Genomic DNA, 24,172 nt, shown 5'->3' with positions numbered 1-24,172 from the left:
TTTTGGATGGCTTGTAAAAAAGCTATTGCTTCTTTGTTTAACAAAGTGCTAAGCTCCTTAAACTCCCTAAACAAGGATAATTTTTGCACTTAACTGTGTGAAAATGCCCCAGCCTCCTTCTGTTTGCATTGCCTGTGTATGAACAACAGCAAGGCATGCATCTTACCCCAAAAGGGGATAATTTTCTGACCATTTATACAATATAAGTAGCCTACAAAGTCTGAAACTGATATTTGTAGTTAAATAGAAGGCTGGTTACCAACATATCATCTATTTCCCCTAGCCTATAGGTTGAGTTCACATCGGCATTAAAAAGGCTGTGTCTGCAGTTTTCTGGCTAAACATGGGTACAATTTGCTCCAAGGTGAATTCAGTTTGTTACATACATATTTTTCGAGCAGTTTGTCACTTTTTGTTACAATATGTTGTAACAAATTTGGACAATATATTGGACAAATTTGGGTAAAATTCAGCAAAGGCAGAGCAAATTCAAATGCAAGCTCGCCTCTAATTTATATGTACACTGCATTTACTATATGCACTGGATTGGCAGTGAATAAAGTGGCATTATATTAGTCCAGAATGCAGCTACAAGTGGTAGGAAACGGGCTTCTTGGATACAGAGACTCTCTGAAGGGTGGGGCATTGAGGAAGTCTTTGAAAGGAGAGGATAGATCAGATTAGCTATTATTACTGCATTGTGTGGCTCCAGAGGTGGTGCAGCTGCTTCATACACAGAATCTCTGAGGTGAGTGGAATTCTGTACACAAATTCAGCACGGGTGATAGAAAGGGAAACTTACAGCAATACACATCTATCATATACCACTTTGTTAAAAAAAAGACTAATTCAATGTATACTATGTCTGGTTGTTTTTACCTTTAATTGTAAATATTTCTTGATTATATTTTTCAATTTTTTATTGTATGTGTTAGCCAACATGTAAAAAAAAAATTATAGTCATGTGGATATGTGTACTTTTCATCCAGTTATACCATATATTGAAAGGTCTTTTTCATTTCCTTGCACTGCTTAAATATTATAGCATTTTATTATGGATTTTACAGATACTTCTCTACTATTATTTTGGACATAATGTAAAGTTATTGATCACTAGTGCCCAAAATTATTTTGTAAGGTTTGATTAAATATTAGAAACTATTGCATCCCATGGTTTTGCTTTCCCATGTTAAATGTGATTGTCATACAGCCAGAAAGTTGTTGGTGTTGTTCATGCAGATTTACCCTTTCATAAGTGCAGGGTGTTGTGGGTCTTAATTTGCATTTGTAACCAGATTTTACCATACAACTTGCATCCACTATTAAAGCGTCTATGCAGGACTATTTTATTTTTATTTTACTACGGGCCTAAAAACTAACAGGCAGATTATTGATACTTACCTGCCCGTTGTGCGCAGCGTCAATCTCTGCTGGCACAGAGTGGTCAGAGACCGCTATTGCCCATGATTTAATGGCCTTCACTGACGTCACGTCTATAGAACAGAGGCTACTTTTCTGTTCACCTCCGTTGACGGGGTGTGACTGCCGACATCATGCCTAACTGCGGGGAGCCAGCTGTAAATAAGCATGACGTTGGCAGTCACACCTGTGTCAGCGCCAGTTAGAACAAGCAAGTAGTTAGCAACTACCTGCGTGTTGGTTCTTAAGCCCACAGTAAAAAAAATAGTCTTGGATAAACCCCTTAAATATACAGTACACATTTCTCTTGGACCAGAAGAGATAGGTGTACCAACTTTGAAAATCCATGTAAGAATGGCTATATAATCCTGAAAGTCCAGCTACATGCATTATTCTGGGTCACGAAATGTGTCTAAAATGTATTATACAATTATTCTGACATAATTTTCTCAGTAAACTCACTCATCAAGTGTAATAGAGTGATATACAGTGGCATATAAAAGTTTGGGCAGCCCTGGTCAAAATTACTGTTATTGTGAACATTTAAGCAAGTTGAAGATGAATTGATCTCTAAAAAGGCCTAAAGCTAAAGATAGCAAATTTCGTTGTATTTTAGACCCCCAAAAATACTGTAATTTTTTACATTTTAAAAATTACAAAACGGAAAATGGGCCGTTGAAAATGTTTGGGCACCCATGGAGATTTGTATTCTCAGATAACTTTGACCAAGGTTTCAGACCTTAATTACCATGTTAGGGTTATGGCTTGATCACTATCATCGTTAGGAAAGGCCAGGTGATGCAAATTCCCCAGCTTTATAAAAACCCAGCCTCCTTTAACCTTGTGCCAAAACACAGCAGCCCTGGGTTCTTCTAAGCAGCTGCCTAGCACTCTGAAAATAAAAATGGTGAAGGCCCACAAAGCAGGAGAAGGCTATTAGATTATAGCAAAGCATTTGCAAGTTGCCCTTTCCTCAGTTAGAAATGTAAGTAAGAAATGGCAGTTAACGGGAACAGTGGAGTTCAAGATAAAGTCTGGAAGATCAAGCAAAAATTCAGTGAGTGCCACTCATAAGATTTCTAGAGAGGAAAATCAGAACCCCCATTATACTGCAAAAGACCTTCAGAAAGATTTAGCAGACTCTGGAGTTTTGGTACATTGTTCTACTGTTCAGAGACACCTGCACAAATGTGGCCTTATTGGATGAGTCATCAGAAGAAAACCTCTCCTGCATCCTCACCATAAAATTCAACTTCAGAAGTATGCAAATAAACATCTAAACAAGCCTGATGCATTTTGGAAACAAGTCAAGCTGATCGATGAAGTTACAATAGAACTCTTTGGCCACAATGATCAAAAGTATGTGTGGAAAAAAAGGGCATAGAATTTCAGGAAAAGAACATCTCAACCATTAAGCTTGGGGTGGATCAATCATGCTTTGCGGTTGCATTGCAGCCAATGGCATGGGGAACATGGGGAACATTTAACGGGTAGTGCTAAGAATAGATTCAAAGAAATTTCAACAGATTCTTGATGCAAACATAACACCATCTATAAAAAAAAAAGCTGAAGTTGAAAAGAGGATGGTTTCTAAAAATGGATAATGATCCTAAACACATGTCAAAATCCTCAATAGACTACCTAAAAAGGTGCAAGCTGAAGGTTTTACAGTGGTCCTCACAGTCCCCTGTTCTGAACATCTTTGAAAATCTGTGGCTAGACCTCAAAACAGCAGTATATGGAAGACAACCCAGGAATCTCACAGAACTGGAAGAATTTTCTAAGGAAGAATGGATGAAAATCTCGCAAACAAAAATTGAAAGACTATGGCTACAAATAGAGTTTACAAGCCGTGATACTTACAAAATGGGGTGCTAATAGGTACGAACCATGCAGGGTGCTCAAACTTTTGCAGTGGCCCATTTTCCTTTTTTTAATTTTTAAAGTGTAAAAATTGACAATGTATACTGTATATTATTTGCCTAAAATGCAAAGGAAATGTGTCATCTTAAACTTTAGGCCTTTTAGAGATCATTTCATCCTCAACTTGCTTAACTCTTCACAATAACAGTAATTTTCACCAGTGGTGCCCAAACTTTTACATGCCACTGTAATAATGTATACTGTTTGTATTGTGAAATCTGGTGTCACACTTGCTTTAATACTTAGTTTAGAATTTTACATTTTACAATAATTCATTCTAAAGGTGATTATTCATTTCTTTTATCTCTTTTTTAAACTTTATTTATGGAAAATGGCCAACAACATAAAAAAATGAATGTTCCTTATGTTCCTCAGGTTCTGTTGTAAGGTCGTTTTTAAATCAGTAATATTTAACCTAAAGCTGAATCTTCTATTGCCCCTATGCATAACAGTGCTAAAGCATGTATTTTGCAACTTATGACATCACCATAGCATCATGAACAAGAACTTTACATTTTTAATTGATGTAGCTTGTGTGCAGAGATGATACACTCAGATACAGAATTTACACTCACTGATGTGGAAGTTGCAACTCCAAATTGGAAAAGTCATGGAATTACAAAAATGAAAGGATTGGTAAAAATGTTTATGTTATGCAAATGGTGAAAATATGGAAACTAAATTTTCAAAACATACCGTAGGCCTATATGCCGATGATATGGTGATATTCTTGAATGATGTGGAAGAAACTTTGCCACAGGTGATATCCCTTATAGATAGATTTAGTAAATATTCAGGTTTACATATAAATTGGAAAAAGTCTGCCCTGTTGCCCCTTTCCCATGCCCCAGCTGGAAGCTCTCTCCTCGCTGTCTACTGTATCTAGTTTTAAATATTTGGGCATCCACATATCTAACAATAGTATGCTTGATCTACAACTTAATGTCCACCTATTGCTGGAACTAGCTAAAGTTAAATTTGCATCCTGTAGTAGGCTCCCATTATATGTGGCTGGACGCATTAACCTGATTAAAATGATATTACTCCCTAAATTTAGCTACTCCCTTCAGCACAGTGCGGTATCGGTGCTTAGGTCATTTTTTGTAAATCTCAATTCCCTGATCACGTCCTTTGTATGGGGGAAAACTAGGCCCAAACTTAAATTGTCCACTTTACAAAGACCAAAGAAGGGAGGCAGGGCGGTGTTGCCAGATTTTTTCCTATACTACTTAGCTGGGCAGGCTAAAGCTTTAAATAACTGGATGCCGGGTAATTGCCTCCCCAATTCTGAAAGTTACTTGCTTCACGCTGCACAAGCGGATTGCCCATTTGGTTTCCTGGAGTTGGAGAAAACTAATGTCCCACGTCTGCTGCCCCTGCTCCGGCTGGCACGATTAATATGGAGACAAATCAAGAACATAATTGGGTTTAAAGATTTTATAGCTGAAATGCCCCTGTGGAGTAATAACTATTTTCCGGGGTTACTGAATCACCCATCCGCCGTTTTTTGGATTCAGTATGGCATCTCTTCAATGGGAGACTTGTATGACCAAGGGATCTTAAAGTCTTGTGAACAATTACAGGTCACACATGATATTCCGAGATCTCAATTTTTTCGCTACTTACAGCTGAGATCGGCTCTTCAATCACATATGAGGGGTAGGGGTGTGGGCCATACTATTTCATCTTTACCTCTGATAGGAATCCTTAATTCGCAGGGTCCCCAGGGTCTCATATCCTCTTTGTATACATACATGCTGTCAGTAGGGGCAGAATTGGTCATAAGCTCTATTGAGAGGAAGTGGGAACGACTCATCCCTAATACGCAAAGAGAGGAGTGGGAGGAGATTCTGGAATCTCCGATTGGAGTCTCACCATCTATTAATAGAATGATACAATTGTATATAATAAATCAATCATATTTGACTCCGCTGCGACTTTTTAGGATGGGTCGGCTTCAATCATCAGAATGTATGTGATGTCACTCGCCAGATGCTGATTTTATTCATATGGTGTGGCAGTGTCCCACTATCCTACATTACTGGAAAGAGGTGACTACATTACTGACATCCCTGGTGCAGGCCCCTGTCCCTCTAGAGCCGTTGGTCTGCTTGTTTGGAGTATGGGAGGAGGAGATTTGGGATCGCTATACTGGGGTCTTCCTGTGCGAGACGCTGTTTATGGCACGGAAGGTGCTGGCATTGCTGTGGATGGGAGGGTTCAAGTCCTTCCCTTAGATTTTGGATTGAGTTGGTAAATTTGATTGTTCCATATGAGCGCACATTGTACCAAAATAGGGGATGCCCGGGTAAATTTGAAAAGATTTGGGAGAGCTGGAATTCCTCTCACCTCACTTTGCAAGGCTGAGACATCACACGCGACATAATACGATATAGGAGACCAGGCTGCGGAAATAGTAGATACTAGTTGATGTAGAGGTAGTTGTAGTTTAGGAATTTTAGCTAGATTTTATTTCTGAATGATATGACAAGGCTTGTGAAATTGGATTGATATACAGTACATGCTGGAAAATGTATATGTCAGAGACACCGCACTACACTTGCTCATAGAGCCAGTGTGCGTGTCCTGAGTACAGAAGCAGTGCTAAACGAGGTACAGGAGGGATAAACAGACGGGAGGTCAGACAAAGCCAAAGGTCATACACAGGATCACAGTACAGTACCAGGGATGAGACAGAGCGGATAATCAGGGCCAAGCAGAGATCAAAACCAAACAGACATAGGAGGTACCAGGCAGAATCCAAAGCGATATCCAGAGAACAGACCGAGTCATACACAGAGAATCAAGTAACCAGAACACAGCACTAACACACTCAGGGGTCACCACACAATGCCAAGGGCGAAAGTATAACTGACAGGGATGGGAGCATCCTGAGGCTATAAGAAGCCTCCCCCAGAACCAGGGAGAGGCCACAATCATAGCCCCAGGTGTGCAGGTAAGCCTGCACCGGGATCACAACCTTTAACCCCAGAAATGCCAGTCATCAGTACTGGTTCCATACTGTAACTCCACGTGTGCGAGTCAAACCCGCACTGAGATCATGACAGTACCCCCCTCTCAACGGGGGGCCTCTGGACCCCCAGGCTTGCCCGGGTACTTAGCATGGAAAGCCCGCACCAGGCGATCAGCATACATCAACCGGGCCGGTACCCAGGACCTGTCCTCCGGTCCATACCCCTTCCAATGAACCAGGTACTGTACCGACCGCCGTACCAACCTGGAATCTACGATATGACCAACCTCGTACTCCACCTGCCCCTCGACCAAAACAGGAGGAGCAGCAGGCTCGGAGTCTCCCCGGACTGCTTCAAAAGGTTTCAGTAGAGATTTGTGGAAGACGTTAGGGATCTTGAAAGAGGGTGGAAGGCACAGCCTATACGCCACTGGATTGATTTTTTCCACAATCTTGTACGGGCCAATGAATTTGGGTCCCAACTTGGCAGACGGAATCTTTAACTTAATGTTTCGGGTGGAGAGACAAACTGTCTCTCCCACCCGAAACATGGGACCAGGTGTTCGTTTCCTGTCCGCAAAAAACTTATACCTGCCTTGAGACCTAGATATACGCCGCTGGACTTCTGCCCATGTATCTTTTAACCGCTGAACAGAGTCCTCAGCCCCGGGACACCCCGAATCCAGACGAGAAAACTCACCGAAATGAGGACTGGACCCATAATTGATCAAAAAAGGAGTCATACCCGTGGATTGACTCACCCGACTATTGAAGGCAAATTCAGCCAACGGCAGTGCATCGCACCAGTCATTCTGTCTAGCAGAAGTTAGACACCTGAGGATCTGTTCCAGGGACTGGTTAGTGCGCTCCATCTGCCCATTGCTCTCAGGATGGTATGCAGACGAAAAGGACAGAGACATACCTAATTTTTTGCAGAAAGCACGCCAAAACTTAGCCATAAACTGAACACCACGATCAGACACCACATTCAGGGGTACCCCATGCAACCGGATCACATGCTGCACAAACAACCTGGACAACGTCTCAGCTGATGGTAGTGCGGACAGGGGTACGAAATGAGCCTGCTTAGAAAACCTGTCCACCACTACCCATACCACTGTATTACCCTTAGATGGAGGGAGATTGGTAATAAAAACCATGGATAAGTGAGTCCATGGCCTTTCGGGCACTGCCAAGGGTATCAGCTCCCCTGCCGGCCGGCTATGAGAGCTTTTAGAACGAGCGCAGACCCCACAACCAGCAATGAATTTTTTTATGTCCGAACCAAGGGTAGGCCACCAAAAGATCCTAGCCACCGCCAGACGTGTGGCCGAAATACCAGGGTGAGCACTCAGCTTGGATTCATGGAACTCCTGCAAGAGTTTCAGGCAAAGTTGCTCTGGGACAAACAACTTCCCCTCCGGCTTGGCCGCCGGGGCCAGCGACTGGGCTCCCTGAATCTCCCGTTCCAATTCAGATGAGACCTCTGCTATCACAACCTTTAACCCCAGAAATGCCAGTCATCAGTACTGGTTCCATACATTAACCCCACGTGTGCGAGTCAAACCCGCACTGAGATCATGACAGTATAGGCAATTATCCTTTATATATGCTTGGAAGTATATGTACATACTACCTTGCTTATAAGAGTGTGCAATTTCTCTGCATTATATTTTACAATGGACGGAAACATGTGTGCTATGTATAATTCTTGTTATCATAAGCCATTGTGTATGTTGCACATTCTTTGTGTCCTGAGGTTCAATAAACGAATTTAAAAAAAATTTTTTTTTCAAAACATGTCAATTTATTCAGTATGAGCAACACGCTCAGTAATGCACGTACTTACCAATGTGGCTATTAATGGTTGTCTGAGGAGTGTTCAGCCATGCTGAATGTACTTGGGCTCACAAATCATCAAGATCCACTGTTGGCAGCTCTCTTTGTAATTGCCAACCAATGTCATCCCAGATATGCTTGACGAAAGACAAGTCTGGAGATGCTGCAGGCCGTGGTAGCACATTTAGGCCACGTAGTCTGCTCACTCACAGTAGCATAAACAACATGCCGCCTGGTGTTTTTTTGAAAACAGTTACTAGACTCTATGGAGAAATGTCTGGTTCCTCCACTGGTTCCTCCTTCTTTGTCTTGGATGCAAAAATAGCTGGAGTTTGGTCTGGAGACCAAATAGATAATACTACAAAGATGCCTTCACGAGGGAATGTCACAACTGTCCTACTCCCAGGGTTATGTTGTTAGGTGGCAAAAATGTACAGTGGCTGCACTGTTCTTCATTGCAGGTGCACAGCTTAGCGTTACATTGATTTATTTGTGCAACCAGTGGTACGGTCATTTTTCCACAGTGTCCCAGGAGGAGCGTTTCAAAACAATGCTAGGCCTCATGTTGCTCATGCTACTGTGAGCAGCCTGTTTGGCCTAAACATACTACCATTGCCTGCAGCATCTCATGACTTCTCTTCCATTGAGTACATCTGGGACATCATTAGTTGGCAGTTGCAAAGTGAGGTGCCAGGTGTAGATCTTGATGATTTGCATACTCAAGAGCATTCAGTGTAGCAAAATATTTCTTAGACAACCATTAAACCCTTAAGGACAGCGCCATTTTTCGCTTTGTCCTTTAGTTTTTTCTTCCCTTTAACTCACCATAACTTTTTATTTTTCCATCAATCTAGCTGTGACAGGGTTTGTTTTCTTGTGGGACAAGTTGTACTTTTGAATTACACCATCCATTTCATCATGAAAAGTGAGTGCCAAAGACCAGCTAAGCCCAGCGCTCGGCAGCATTACCATTGCAATGAATGGATTATATAACCATGGTTCTCAGGATTGATGGGGGTCTTAGTGGTAAGACCCCGAGAAATCTGAAAGTTATTCCTCATCCTACAGTTAGGGGATATGGCCGGGGTCAAACTAACCTGCGCAAAATACGGTCAGTATTTTACATGCGTAATACGGATGAATGGCCCCTAAACAGTGCTCCGTATGTCATCCGTAAGCAAGGTGTGGTCGCGTATTTTGCGCATGTCTGCATCCGTATGTAATCCGTATGGCGAGATTTTCTCGCAGGCTTGCAAAATGGACATATAATGGAGCCCTATGACAGGGTTTCTAACAGAAACCAAAGAATAGATATAGACACATAGAATGTATATATATATATATATATATATATATGTATTCTATGTGTCTATATCTATTTTTTCGTTTCTTTATTAAAACTGTCAGTGTGAGTTTACTGTATAGCGCACTGAATTGCCGGCTTTGCTAAAAGACACCGGGTGCGTATTGCTCGCAAGTCACATGTGTGGTCCGTGTGTAATCCATATTTTTTGCGCACCCATAGACTTGCATTGGCGTACTACGGGCGTAGTACGCTGACAATCGCAGCATGCTGCGATTGGCACTGACCGTAGATTACGGATGAGAAATATACGGCTGGTGCGAGGGACCCCATAGAGAATCATTGGTCCGTGTCTAATGCGTGCTTTTAGCGCCTCTCACTCGGCCGTATTCCTCGCCAGTGTGACCCCGGCCTAACTTTCAAACTTGAGAATACCCCTTTAAAGAAAAGGGGGCAGAGATGGACGGAAAACAAGTAGCAAACACTGCAATAGATTTGGACACTAAAAATAGGATTTTTATCAAGGCTGTATCGATCAATCTGACTGCACGCTTTTTACATGTCAGCGGCAGGCTCCACATTGAGGCTGTGTTCACACGTTGCGTTTTTTTGCATGCTTTTCCAGCGGATTTACCAAAAAATCCGCTCAAAAAACGCCTAAAAGATGCTTCCCATTCATTTTAATGCATTTTGCACTTTTTGTGCATATTGATGCGTTTTTTACCGCGAAAAAAACGCTTCGCGATAAAAAACGCAGCATGCTCATTAATTTCGCGGTAAATTCCCCATTTCTGGCTATTTTCTATGTGTCTGGGGACGCTCCGGAAAAAATCGCTGCAAAAACGCGCAAAAATCGCAGCAAAAACGCGCGTTTTCTGGGAAGGCGTCCGGTTTTCATGCAGAAAGTTTCTGCATACGTGTGCACATAGCCTGACTGCCGCTAGCACACTGTGCTTCTGCCTCTTCTGCATTTTTAGCAACCATTCTCTGTATTGGGTGGTCTTTCTGCATAAATGCCACAGGTGTAACACCAATCTCACTCTCTGTATAAGGCCGGGGTCACACGAGCGACGATTCTTTCATGCGAGAGAATCGGGCCGATTATGCTAATGACACTCAGATCAAACTCGGTCAAAGTGTTAGCTTACTGTGATCCGATTCTTTTGGATAAGATCATTGTATCACATGTGAGAAGCTGGAGAACAAGATTTCTCCATCTTCTCCATTGTCTGTGTCCATGCAAATCGGACTGCACTCTGATGTCATCTGATGCATCATGCTGCAACTTTTTTTTTGTCATGCCGAAATGGCATAAGAAAAAAATGCAGATCAGCACTCGTCCAATGTATACACTCTTGTCAGCGAGCCCTTACAGAGCGGAAATTGACATGTTGCAGATGACAAATCCATCGTGCTGGTCAATTTACACTACAGATTTTCTCCTTATAGAAACCAAACAAAAGGGAAGTAGAAGACAAAAATAAAATATAGAATTTTATTAATCACAATTAAAATATACAATATATCAAGAATTAATGTAGAACAAGGCAGAGTGTACCCAATGTCACCATACAAATGAAAACAAGTGGACAGGTACAACAAGCGGTAGAAACACTACATTAATAGCAGACCAAAATTAAAACCACTAATAACACAATAATAAATCCATGTGGATGCATGAGTGGTAAACTAGGGTCCGTGCAGGACACTTCATGGAATCAAAGTATATCATACAAAGTGCATAGTGCCAAAATAAAGTGTCAAATTTCATGAGTTCATGCCAAAGTGCATTATGCTAAAAGAAATTACAGTACTAAGATAGAACTATTTCATAAGTTCATGCCAAAGTGCATAGTGCTGAAAAAAACTATTGTTACAGTACTGAAATAAATCTGTGGACCCGGGGTTTATCCCAAATAATTAAGCTTCATCTTCAGAATGAGATAGTGCTGTGGAAAGAATAGTGAGGGCCACTTATCACAGATCAGCCAAAAGGCTGCAAATAGCAAAATAAGCAAGTACCTGTCAAATGGTGACACAGGGAGGAGGACCCCGACGCTCGTTTCGCTACTGTTGCTTCTTCCAAGAGGGCGTCCTTATTGTGTTATTAGTGGTTATAATTTTGGTCCGCTATTAATGTAGTGTTTCTACCGCTTGTTGTACCTGTCCACTTGGTTTCATTTGTATGGTGACATTGGGTACACTCTGCCTTGTTCTACATTAAGTCTTGATATATTGTATATTTTAATTGTGATTAATAAAATTCTATATTTTATTTTTGTCTTCTACTTCCCTTTTGTTTGGTTTCTATAAATTCTTTTGGAAGTTGACATATTTAGAATTGGTCTTCCTTTTTCGGTTTCAGATTTTCTCCTTAGTATGTAGGTAAGATTTAGAAAATCTGATCAGTAGGGGTCCAACATCCAGTACCCCCCACCAATTTACTGTTCCCAGTGCCATTGCCTGAATGTTAACAGTTATGAATCAGAACTGCACTGCTCAATCAACTGCATAGCTACCACTGCTACCAAAGACACACTGATAGGGAATTTAGATTGTGAGCCCCATCAGGGACAGTGATGAAAATATGTGCAAACTGTAAAGCGCTGCGGAATATGTTAGTGCTATATAAAAATAAAGATTTATTTTCATTTACCAAAGCACAGAGTGGATTTGCCCTAACTTCCATACCAATGATCCCTTTAAGAGACCCTGGGGTCAGAACCACAGAGCTGAGTGGAACGGTCCTAACTTTCATACCAGGGATCCCTTTAAGAGAGGCCTGAGGTCAAAACCAAAGCCCTGGATGGATTTGCTATGACTTTCATACCAATAATCCCTTTAAGACAGAGGGAAGATGTGCCTACGGGATGGAGGATGTGTGATGGGGATATGGGCAGGGAGGGGGGGGATTCATTTCTGTCATGCGCTCTCTGCTCCTTTCAGGGGGGCAGACAATGGCTGGGAGCTTATGTTGCCGGGGATGCTAGATTTCTCCCACCATGTCAGTGTCTGCTGAGGTGTTGTCAAGGGGGAAAACTTGCTCATAGCAACCAATCACAGCTCAGCTACTTTTAACCAGCTCTGGTGAAATGAGAGATGCTTAGTGATTGGTTGCAAGGAAAACTGTTGCGCAAGGAAAACTGTTGCTCATAGCAACCAATCACAGCTCAACTTCTTTTGAACAGCTCTGGTAAAATGAAAGATGCTTCGTGATTGGTTGATGATACACACACACATACATACATTCACTTTTATATATAGACATATGGATTGATTTTTGCATAATGAATTGGAACTTTAAATGGTGTTATTTTGGGGGACATCAATTATTACCTCATTTTATTTTTAATTTTTTAATATGAAGCAAACCCAACCATTTTATTTTACGTCCATGTTTAACTGTCAAGTAGTGATGAGCGAGTATACTCATTGTTTGGGTTTTCCGGAGCATGCTCGGGTGACCTCTGAGTATTTTGGCGTGCTTGGAGATTTAGTTTTCATCACCTCAGCTGCATGATTTATGGCTGCTGGACAGCCTGAATACATGTGGGGATTCCCTAACAAACAGACATTCCTCACATGTATTCAGCCTGACCAGCAGCCGCAAATCATGTAGCTGAGGCAATGAAAACTAAATCTCCGAGCACGCCAAAATACTCTGAGGGCATCCGAGCATGCTCAGGAAAACCCGAGCAACGAGTAAACTCACTCATCACTACTGTCAAGCAACCTAACAGGTCAAGGACAGAAGAAGATAATTCTTGATGCTAGATCGTAATCTGTGTCACCTGGGCTCTGCCCCTCTGAACCTAAAGGGGTTGTCCAGGCTTTTCACATAATCTAAGTACATATCTGGGCTGCAGAATTATGACAATAAGTAATTTACTTTCTGTCACTAGTTTGCACGGTTTTCTAGATATTCTGAACAGAACGTCCAAGGGGGGGTGCTATGGCATTGAAATGAGAACTGGTCTTAACCTCCTACTCTACTCCAAACATGCCCTCTATAGCAGCAACCCCACCCTCCATAGCTGCAGGCCCTCCCCGTCCACATGAAGAAGCCCTCATCACACAGTAGCAAATCCTCCCCCTCTAGCAGCCTCACTGCAGAGAGCAGAACCAACCAGCTGCTCCGCCCCCAGACACATGCTGAACAGTGATCTCTGGAAAGTGAAACTAGTGAGGAAGGAAAATTGTCCTGTATTCTGGGCCACTCCATGATTACAATACATAGCTCATTATCAGTGATTCCTTCCCTCACTGTCCCAGGCTGCTGGCAGCAGTGAGAACAGACTGTGTGATGGCCAGTGATGGCCTAATCTGCACAGGGGATGGCAGTCACTGATGTAATCTGTTGTGTGACAAAGCCTCTGCTATGTGAATGAGACAGCTCTGTGTCACTGATGTCTTCACACAGCAGCAGATTTGGTGCAGTGTATGTGTGAGCACTGTGTCTCTAATGACACAAATACTGATGGGAGCAGCCTGTCCCAGAATACAGGACGATTTTCCCTCCTCACTAGTTTCACTTTCCCTATGGATCTAGTTACCTGAGCGTCATAAAGAAAAAAAATAATGCTCAAAACAACAGTGAAACATAGAAGTCATATAATATGAACTCAGTCAGTGCAGAGAATAGAGAACCAAGGAATTTGTAGGAACAATGTATTTTAGAAAAAAAAGCAGTTTTCCCAATGGACCAGCCATATAAGAGCAAATTATAATAATTTATATCATATACCTAAATGATAGGACAGGATCTCTCATGGTAGACAGTATAGATGCAAATCTCAACAAACCCCTTTATTGGTGTAATGAAATGATTATTTGCAACCATCAGGTCATATTAAAATGTGGTGGATTTGTTGCAGGATTTCTAATGAACTAACACAATTTCATATTGATGATTCTTGTGCTAAAAAGAATATTGTGAAACCAGAGAATGAGAAGTGAAGGCAATGTTACTCTGCTCTGCGAGACCTGGAACCATTGATTTTTAAAGGGAATCTGTCACCCATTTTTAGTGATATCATGTAAAGATATCATTCAATAGTGTGTCACATAAGGATTCTATTTGGACTTTTGATTCTCCCTGACCCTGCACCTTTGATGCATAAATACCTTTTTTATCTTGGTTGAGAAGTATGTAAATCGCCGCGGTCTGGTCCAATGGGCGGGGCTTATTCGCCTTCTCCCCCCTCCCTGTCTTGCTCTATGCATTTCTTCGTTCTTCCTGCCGTTCACGTAGTGTTTCTGCGCTTGCGCATTGAAAAGGCCTCTGGCACTTGCGCTGTATGCTTTGCCCAACTGTCGGCAAAGCATATAATCGGTACTGCGCATGCGCCGGTATTTTTCAGCGTGGTCTATGCCCTGGAAGTCTTCAAATGCAGGACACACTTCCTGGCCGCCGGATGCATTGTAAAGCCCTGCACAGTGCTGAGGAAGCCGTACTGCGCAAGCGCTGGAGGCCTTTTCAATGCGCAAGCACGGAAAACTACGTCATCTATGATATTCACAGATGAAGCTACGTTCAGCAAGCCGAGGAGGGGGGGAGAAGGCGAATAAGCCCCGCCCATCGGACCGGACCACGGCGTTTTACATACATCTCACCCGAGATAAAAAAGGTATTTATGCATCAAGGGTGCAGGGTCAGGGGGAATCAAAAGTCCTAATACAATCCTTATGTGACACACTATTGAATGATATCTTTACATGATATCACTAAAAGTGGGTGACAGATTCCCTTTAAGGTGTGCTTGTGGATGGCAGCAATATGGCAATGGTAAGCAGGCAATTTAGGAAAGCAGTTAAGACTGATTTCCTGATGAAAGGTGGGAAATCAGCATCATAAGGTTTTAGAAATGTTAAGAAGGCATGGAAATATCCTTTTAAAATTTCCACTAAAAATGATAAGTGCATTTTCCTATTCACTTTAGTTTCAATGGCATACAAGATGGCTGCACTTCCTGTTTTCACTTAAAAAAATGGCCGCCACAACTTGAACTGAAATAGTTTCATAACAAACACGCTAGTCTATAGTAATTGTCCTAATTTTCTAATTAAACTAACTTTTGACCATATAAAATTTTGAGCAAAAATCCTCTTAAACTTATATTAATTTTAGCACCTAAATAACCAGACATGTTTGGGCCTTGAGAAGCTTTATTTTCTCAGGTTTTTAGCATGATTGTATTCTAAAAGCCATTAGCTTTTTAATTTTCTGTCAATTAAGTTGTGTAAGGGGTTGTTTTTAATGGGGTACATTTTGGGAGTACTTAAAGAAGACCTGATATATGTCCATAAAATGAGGTTGCTGTGTCACCAAAATTCCAACCCCACATTGTTTCAGCAAACCTTGGCAGTCACATATACCTTGAGTCTTGCCCATGCACACAGTTTAAGTCTATGTGAGCATAGGGATGTGTATGTTAATTTGCAACACGTTCATGCTGAAGATTTAGGTACATCACTTTGAATTAAAGGGTTAAACTACATATTATGTACAGGACAGTGACGCTTAGAACAAGGTTTTCTTAGGGACAGTTGATACTCTTATTTGGTTAACTGCTTTATTCCAGTAGGAATCAATTTTTATACACACAGTGGGGGAAATAATTATTTGATCCCTTGCTGATTTTGTAAGTTTTCCCACTGACAAAGACATGAACAATCTATAATTTTAAGGGTAGATTAATTTTAACTTTAAATACTTATTTCCCACACTGTATGTGTTTCACCGAAACACTGCATAACAAGCTGCAGCTGCATCCCCCTCCTACCTGTATTTTATTTGATGTTTTGAAATAATAATAATTTTTGGTGATGGGAGGGTTTATCAGAAACTGCAGGCTGAAAGCTGTCTACTGATGTAAAAAAAAAACAAAAATATACATTATTTTGATGTATCTTGTATATTTATCTTTCATGTCCTTATATGCCTGTGAATTGCATGTTATCATTTCCCCAGGAATAACAGCAAGGATGACACCTTGAGGATCTTATTGAAGAACAGAAACTATGTCCTTATACCAAAAAAGAAAGAAAGGATGGCACTCACCGTTCCAACGCAGAAACTTTTATTAAAGGATAAAATGCATAGGCTCGGGAGTAATGTGCAAGGTACAGACAGCTGCTGTTTCGTTGTCCGTACCTTGCACATTACTCCCGAGCTTATGCATGTTATCCTTTAATAAAAGTTTCTACGTTGGAACGGTGAGTGCCATCCTTTCTTTCTTTTTTGGTGTATTGGATTTTTGTTTGCTTTTCAAGGATTGAGCACCTGCTCCCCTGGGGTTTATGGCGCGTTCTCTATAGGTGTGTGAATTGTACCTTATGGCATGATGCTAAGGTAAGGTGGTGCAGCAGTGCCGAATAGAGTTGAGCGACTTTTGGTTTTTTAGGGTCGCGTTTCGTTTCGTGAAACCCGACTTTTCCAAAAGTCGGGTCGAGCAAGATCGTCCGATTATAGGGAAAAGTCGGGGTCGTCCCGAAACACGAAACCCAATGTAAGTCAATGGGGAATAAAAGTCGGCAGTGAGAGGAGGACAGGAAACACACCCACAGTGCCCATTTGAATGCCAAAAGCATCAATTCTTCTTACTTAAGCTTGTCAACCTTAATTAACTTCATAATACAAGTTACGCACTGAAAAATGGGGGTTATTTGGCTAAAGTTGTGGGGGGGGAGGGCTGGCTGCAGGTTTTCATGTGCCCTGGGCGAAAGAGCGCCCCTTTAACACATACCACAACTCATCATGCTCCGATACGGCAGATAAATAGCGGTATAGTACAATGAAAAATACCTCACTTTTTACATCTCATGACGAGGCCCATCTATTTCTCCATACAGAATCATTGGTCCCATATAATGTTTGAAACAGTATATGATGAGCTCCACATAATGCTACAGTATATGTTGGTCCCCATGGATGAAGCTCCACTGTCTTATGGGCCCAAATAATGCTCCAAACATAATGGGCCCCATTTCTAATGCTCTAGTGTATAATGGGCCCTGTAAATGCTGCTCCAGTGTCTGATGTCCACCTTTGGAATGTTCCAGTGTATGGTGGGCCCCATCTATTATTCTCCAGAGTATAGTGCTCCCCAAAAATTGCTGTCCCAACATTGAAAACAATCAAATAAGTCTCCTCGCTAGGGAATCCCTGTACTTGTCTGGACAGGTGCTGTAGCTTGCTTAACAGCTCGCCAGCCGTTCTCACGCCCAGTATGGATTGCACGTGATTGCACAAAGGTTAGAAAGGGTACCGTATCCCTGGATAACATGTATGGATAGCGTACACATTCAAAATATATGTCTCAGGAGGCAGGCTCAGACGGTGTTAGGCCCAGTATGGATTGCACGTGATTGCACAAAGGTTAGAAAGGGTACCGTATCCCCGGATAACATGTATGGATAGCGTACACATTCAAAATATATGTCTCAGGAGGCAGGCTCAGACGGTGTTAGGCCCAGTATGGATTGCACTTGATTGCACAAAGGTTAGAAAGGGTACCGTATCCCTGGATAACATGTATGGATAGCGTACACATTCAAAATATATGTCTCAGGAGGCAGGCTCAGACGGTGTCAGGCCCAGTATGGATTGCACGTGATTGCACAAAGGTTAGAAAGGGTACCGTATCCCTGGATAACATGTATGGATAGCGTACACATTCAAAATATATGTCTCAGGAGGCAGGCTCAGACGGTGTCAGGCACAGTATGGATTGCACGTGATTACACAAAGGTTAGAAAGGGTACTGTATCCCTGGATAACATGTATGGATAGCGTACACATTCAAAATATATGTCTCAGGAGGCAGGCTCAGACGGTGTTAGGCCCAGTATGGATTGCACGTGATTGCACAAAGGTTAGAAAGGGTACCGTATCCCCGGATAACATGTATGGATAGCGTACACATTCAAAATATATGTCTCAGGAGGCAGGCTCAGACGGTGTTAGGCCCAGTATGGATTGCACGTGATTGCACAAAGGTTAGAAAGGGTACCGTATCCCCGGATAACATGTATGGATAGCGTACACATTCAAAATATATGTCTCAGGAGGCAGGCTCAGACGGTGTTAGGCCCAGTATGGATTGCACGTGATTGCACAAAGGTTAGAAAGGGTACCGTATCCCTGGATAACATGTATGGATAGCGTACACATTCAAAATATATGTCTCAGGAGGCAGGCTCAGACGGTGTCAGGCCCAGTATGGATTGCACGTGATTGCACAAAGGTTAGAAAGGGTACCGTATCCCTGGATAACATGTATGGATAGCGTACACATTCAAAATATATGTCTCAGGAGGCAGGCTCAGACGGTGTCAGGCACAGTATGGATTGCACGTGATTGCACAAAGGTTAGAAAGGGTACCGTATCCCCGGATAACATGTATGGATAGCGTACACATTCAAAATATATGTCTCAGGAGGCAGGCTCAGACGGTGTTAGGCCCAGTATGGATTGCACGTGATTGCACAAAGGTTAGAAAGGGTACCGTATCCCCGGATAACATGTATGGATAGCGTACACATTCAAAATATATGTCTCAGGAGGCAGGCTCAGACGGTGTCAGGCACAGTATGGATTTGACGGCCCAGATTACACAGCGGAGGAGCAGGGAGAGGTAAAGACTGCAAATGCTGGGGCCCTGCCCAAGCAAGGGGGGCCCACTCGTGGGCGTCGGTACTGGCACTGGGCCCCTCATAGTACAGCGGTGTGTCTGACGGCGGGTGTGCACCACCACCGTCAGAGACACTTGATTGCACTATGAGGGACCCTGTGCCAGTGCCCGCGCCCAAGAGTCGGCCTACCCACCTGTCCAGGGCAACGGCACTCGCACGGTGTCGTGCGGTAGGTGGTGACCCCGGCCATGGGGGGGGAGGCAGCACAGTTAGGGAGTTTTAGAAAGTGGCATATGTTGATGTTGGACATTCAGCTGATGCAAAAGGCGAAATAGGTGAAGTACCAGGAAGAGGTGGACCAAAGCAAGCCATTTTTCTGTCACCCTATGTGTCATCAGGGGAAGGTGGGACAAAATCCTTGGAAACCCATGCGTGGTTCATTTTAATGAAGGTTAGATCATCCACATTTTGGGTTGACAGACGGGTCCTTTTTTCTGTCAGGATTGATCCAGCTGCACTGAAGACTCTTTCCGATAGCACACTTGCAGCTGGGCAAGCGAGCTCCTGTAAGGCATATTGGGCCAATTCAGGCCAGGTGTCCAGTTTAGCCGCCCAATAGTCAAAGGGGAATGACCTGTGTGGGAGAACATCGATATGGGAGGAAAAGTAGTTTGTAACCATAGTTGACAACTGCTGTCTCCTGTCACTTTCCATCGATGCAGTATTACCAGTTGTGTGAGCAGTGTTTGAAAAATCAGTCCACAACATTGTCATGAAACCCCTGTCTCCAACGCCACCTCTGCTGTGTGCACCACGAACACCTCTGCCAAGCTGCCCCCGGCCCGTACGGCTCGTGTGAGAACCATCACCGCTGCTGTGTGCTGGGAATGCCTCAAGCAACCGATTTACCAGAGTTGCTTGTTTATTAGCCAATATTAGGTCAAGGTTCTCCAGTGGCATGATGTTTTGTAATTTGCCTTTATAGCGTGAATCCAGGATGCTGGCCAACCAGTAGTCGTCATCGTTCATCATTTTGGCAATGCGGGGGTCCCTTTTTAGGATCCGCAAGGCATAATCTGACATGTGGGCCAATGTTCCCGGTGTCAATGATGCACTGCGAGTGCTGGGTGGAGGAGCACTTTCTGGCAAATCCACATCCCTCCAGTCACGCACAAACCCTGTACCAGACCTTGCCACGCCAACATTTTCACTTGCCCCACGAGATGCATCCTCCTCCCCTAAGTAATCATCCCCATCATCCTCCTCCTCCTCCTCCTCTTCTTCCTCCACCTCGTCCAGGAGAGGTCCCTGAGCAGACAATGGCTGAATGTCATCAAGGATTCCCTCCTCCTCTTCCTCCTCATCAACATTGGCTGCAGACGCCTGCTCCTTAAGGTGCGTCAAAGTTTGCATGAGCAGACGCATAAGTGGGATGCTCATGCTTAGGATGGCGTCGTCTGCGCTTACCAGCCGTGTGCATTCCTCAAAACACTGAAGGACTTTACAAAGGTCTTTCAGCTTCGACCACTGCACGCCTGTCAACTCCATGTCTGCTCTCAAAGTGCCTGGCCGTGTATCCTCCCACAAATGCATTATGGCCTGCCTCTGCTCGCACATGTGCATGGTGGAGTTCCACCTTGTTGCAATGTCGATAATGAGGCGGTGGTTGGGAAGGTGGAGCAATCGCTGCAGCTTCTGCATACGAACGGAGTGTACAGGCGACCGGCGGATGTGCGCGCACAGTCTTCGCACCTTCTGGAGCAGGGCTGTTAACTCCGGATAATTTTTGAGGAAGCACTGCACCACCAGGTTCAAGGTGTGAGCCAAGCAAGGTATGTGGCTGAGTTTTGAAAGGGCTATGGCTGCCACAAAATTACGGCCGTTATCACTAACTACCTTGCCTGCCTCAAGATGTACACTGCCCAGCCATGACTCAGTTTGTCGCTTCAAGTACTCGGCCAGCACCTCGGCGGTGTGTCTGTCGCCCAAACACATCATCTGCAACACAGCCTGCTGACGCTTTCCACTAGCTGCTCGATAGGGGGACACATCGTGTGCAACAGTGGCAGCTGCAGATGGAGTGCTCGTACGACTGCGCCCTGTGGACGAGCTTTCGCTTCTGGAGGAGGAGGAGGAGGGTCGAACGCCTACAGCCAACTGTTTCCTATACCGTGGGCTAGGCAGCACTGTCCCACCACTGCTGTCCCCTGTGGACCCTGCATCCACCACATTAACCCAGTGCGCAGTGATGGACATGTAACGGCCCTGGCCATGCCGACTGGACCATGCATCAGTTGTGAGGTGCACCTTTCCGCTCACTGACTGCTTGAGTGCATGGACAATGCGGTCTTTCACATGATGGTGGAGGGCTGGGATGGCTTTGCGAGAGAAGAAGTGGCGACTGGGTAGGTCATAGCGTGGTACTGCATAGGCCATGAGTTCGCGGAAAGCTGTGCTTTCCACCAACCGAAAGGGCATCATCTCAAACGAGATTAGTTTGGCAATGTGGGCGTTCAAACCCAGTGTACGCGGATGAGAGACTGAGTACGTTCTTGACCTACTCATAGTGTCTGGGAGGGTGAGCTGGACTTGAGAGCTGCATATGGTGGAAGTAGCGGTGGACAGGGCGGACTGAGAGAGGGTTGATGATGGTGATGGAGTTGGTGTTCTTTCTGATGGCCTAGAATCAGTCTTTCGTTGATATAACAGTGGGATTCCCTGACTGCTGTGGTCTTGCAACGACACCTCAACATTTGCTGCTGTGCTAACCGGTGGGCTTACAGTGGGGGAAACAATGTAGCGTTGCTGACTACCTTCGTTGTGATCAGTTGCACATGTGGCACTTGAGGTTTGGTGTTGTGTCCACGCTTGCAAGTGCATGCTGGTTAAATGTCTAAGCATGCAACTGGTATTCAAATTTTTCAGATTTTTCCCTCGGCTAAAGGTCTTTGCGCACTTCTTACAGATAACCTTGGCCTGATCATGAGGATTTTGTTCAAAAAAGTGCTACACTGCACTCTTCCTACTTTGGCAGACATTTTGCGGCCTAGCACGCTGTGATCTTTTGACCCTCTGGACAAGCTGTCCAGCAACTCTTTTGATGTTTGGAACCTGTCTTTGGAGTGCTCCGGGCCTGCCAGATAACAGCTGTTGCGATGTCGATGTCTGCTGTGGATGCTCCTCATCTGAGCTATTGGAAGCAGCACCCTCTTCCCCCAATGGATGCCAATCTGGGTCAACAACTGGGTCATCCATCACCTCCTCTTCTATGTCATGTGCACCTTTCTCTGTGTCACCGTGTATGGTGGTATAGTGTGCGGGAAGGGGCACCTGAGTCTCATCAGGGTCAAAATCTGGCTCTGTACACTGCGAGGACAATGTAGTGCTCTGAGTGAATGTACCAGCAGAATCATCCATCAGCGGCTGTGCATCAGTGCACTCCATGTCAGATTCATCTTGGCCTGGGTAATTCACCATTTCACTTGATAATCCAGGCATGGTATGTGAAAACAGCTCCATGGAGTAATCAGTAGTATGGCCTGCGTCATCCTTCAATCTTGGTTGGGGTGAAGGACACAAGGAAAGGTGTGGTTCATGAACATGAGCCTCCAATGACGACTCAGTGCTTTTACTTTTTACAACTGAAGAAGAGGAGGCGATAGAGCTGGAGGCTGAGTCAGCAATGTAAGACAAAACTTTTTCCTGATGCTCTGCCTTTAAAAGCGGTTTGCCAACTCCTAGAAAACTAAGCGTTTGAGGCCTTATGTAGCCAGACGATGACGCAGGGTCAGCACCTCCTGCATTCGGTCCTATTTTGCTCTTGCCACTACCATCAGATCCACCACCAACACCATCATTACCAGCTGCCAACCCCCGCCCAATTCCACGGCCTCTTCCACCAGCCTTCCTCATTTTTGGTAGAAATGTAGACAAAATCCAACAAACTATATAGTAATGTAAAACAAGGTACAAGGTGTCTATAGGACAGGGGAGATTTAGAATTTCTGCACACACTTGTGGACAGTGGACACTTTTGGATTGTGTGAGGCCCACTGATATCTGAGCGCTATGTGACAGGCTCGATGGCACAGCTGCCTGTGACCAAAGTGACGAGAGGATAATGGAGATTTTGAATCTCTGCGCACACTTTTGGACACTGGACACTTGTGGATTGTGTGAGGCCCACTGATATCTGAGCGCTATGTGACAGGCTCGATGGAACAGCTGCCTGTGACCAAAGTGACGAGAGGATAATGGAGATTTTGAATCTCTGCGCACACTTTTGGACACTGGACACTTGTGGATTGTGTGAGGCCCACTGATATCTGAGTGCTATGTGACACGCTCGATGGCACAGCTGCCTGTGACCAAAGTGACGAGAGGATAATGGAGATTTTGAATCTCTGCGCACACTTTTGGACACTGGACACTTGTGGATTGTGTGAGGCCCACTGATATCTGAGCGCTATGTGACACGCTCGATGGCACAGCTGCCTGTGACCAAAGTGACGAGAGGATAATGGAGATTTTGAATCTCTGCGCACACTTTTGGACACTGGACACTTGTGGATTGTGTGAGGCCCACTGATATCTGAGCGCTATGTGACACGCTCGATGGCACAGCTGCCTGTGACCAAAGTGACGAGAGGATAATGGAGATTTTGAATCTCTGCGCTCACTTTTGGACACTGGACACTTGTGGATTGTGTGAGGCCCACTGATATCTGAGCGCTATGTGACAGGCTCGATGGCACAGCTGCCTGTGACCAAAGTGACGAGAGGATAATGGAGATTTTGAATCTCTGCGCACACTTTTGGACACTGGACACTTGTGGATTGTGTGAGGCCCACTGATATCTGAGCGCTATGTGACACGCTCGATGGCACAGCTGCCTGTGACCAAAGTGACGAGAGGATAATGGAGATTTTGAATCTCTGCGCACACTTTTGGACACTGGACACTTGTGGATTGTGTGAGGCCCACTGATATCTGAGCGCTATGTGACACGCTCGATGGCACAGCTGCCTGTGACCAAAGTGACGAGAGGATAATGGAGATTTTGAATCTCTGCGCACACTT

The 24,172-nt window shown here is 44.0% G+C and overlaps 1 protein-coding gene across 1 annotated transcript in view; it reads left to right on the top strand.

Moving 5' to 3' along the window:
• Nucleotides 1–701: 701 nt before the first annotated feature.
• Nucleotides 702–24,172, top strand: part of LOC141055076 (uncharacterized) — a 256,490-nt gene continuing 233,019 nt past the window's right edge. Inside the window, exon 1 of the mRNA XM_073552036.1 lies at nt 702–748. The gene's annotated coding sequence lies outside the window, so the exon portion shown is untranslated. The remainder of the gene's footprint in view (nt 749–24,172) is intronic.

Source organism: Dendrobates tinctorius, unplaced genomic scaffold (genome assembly GCF_039654945.1).
Source record: "Dendrobates tinctorius isolate UK_male_01 unplaced genomic scaffold, ASM3965494v1 ptg000183l, whole genome shotgun sequence".
Classification (NCBI taxonomy): Eukaryota; Metazoa; Chordata; class Amphibia; order Anura; family Dendrobatidae; genus Dendrobates; species Dendrobates tinctorius.
Note: the sequence above shows the minus strand (reverse complement) of the source record. Positions and strands in the feature narration are given on the sequence as shown.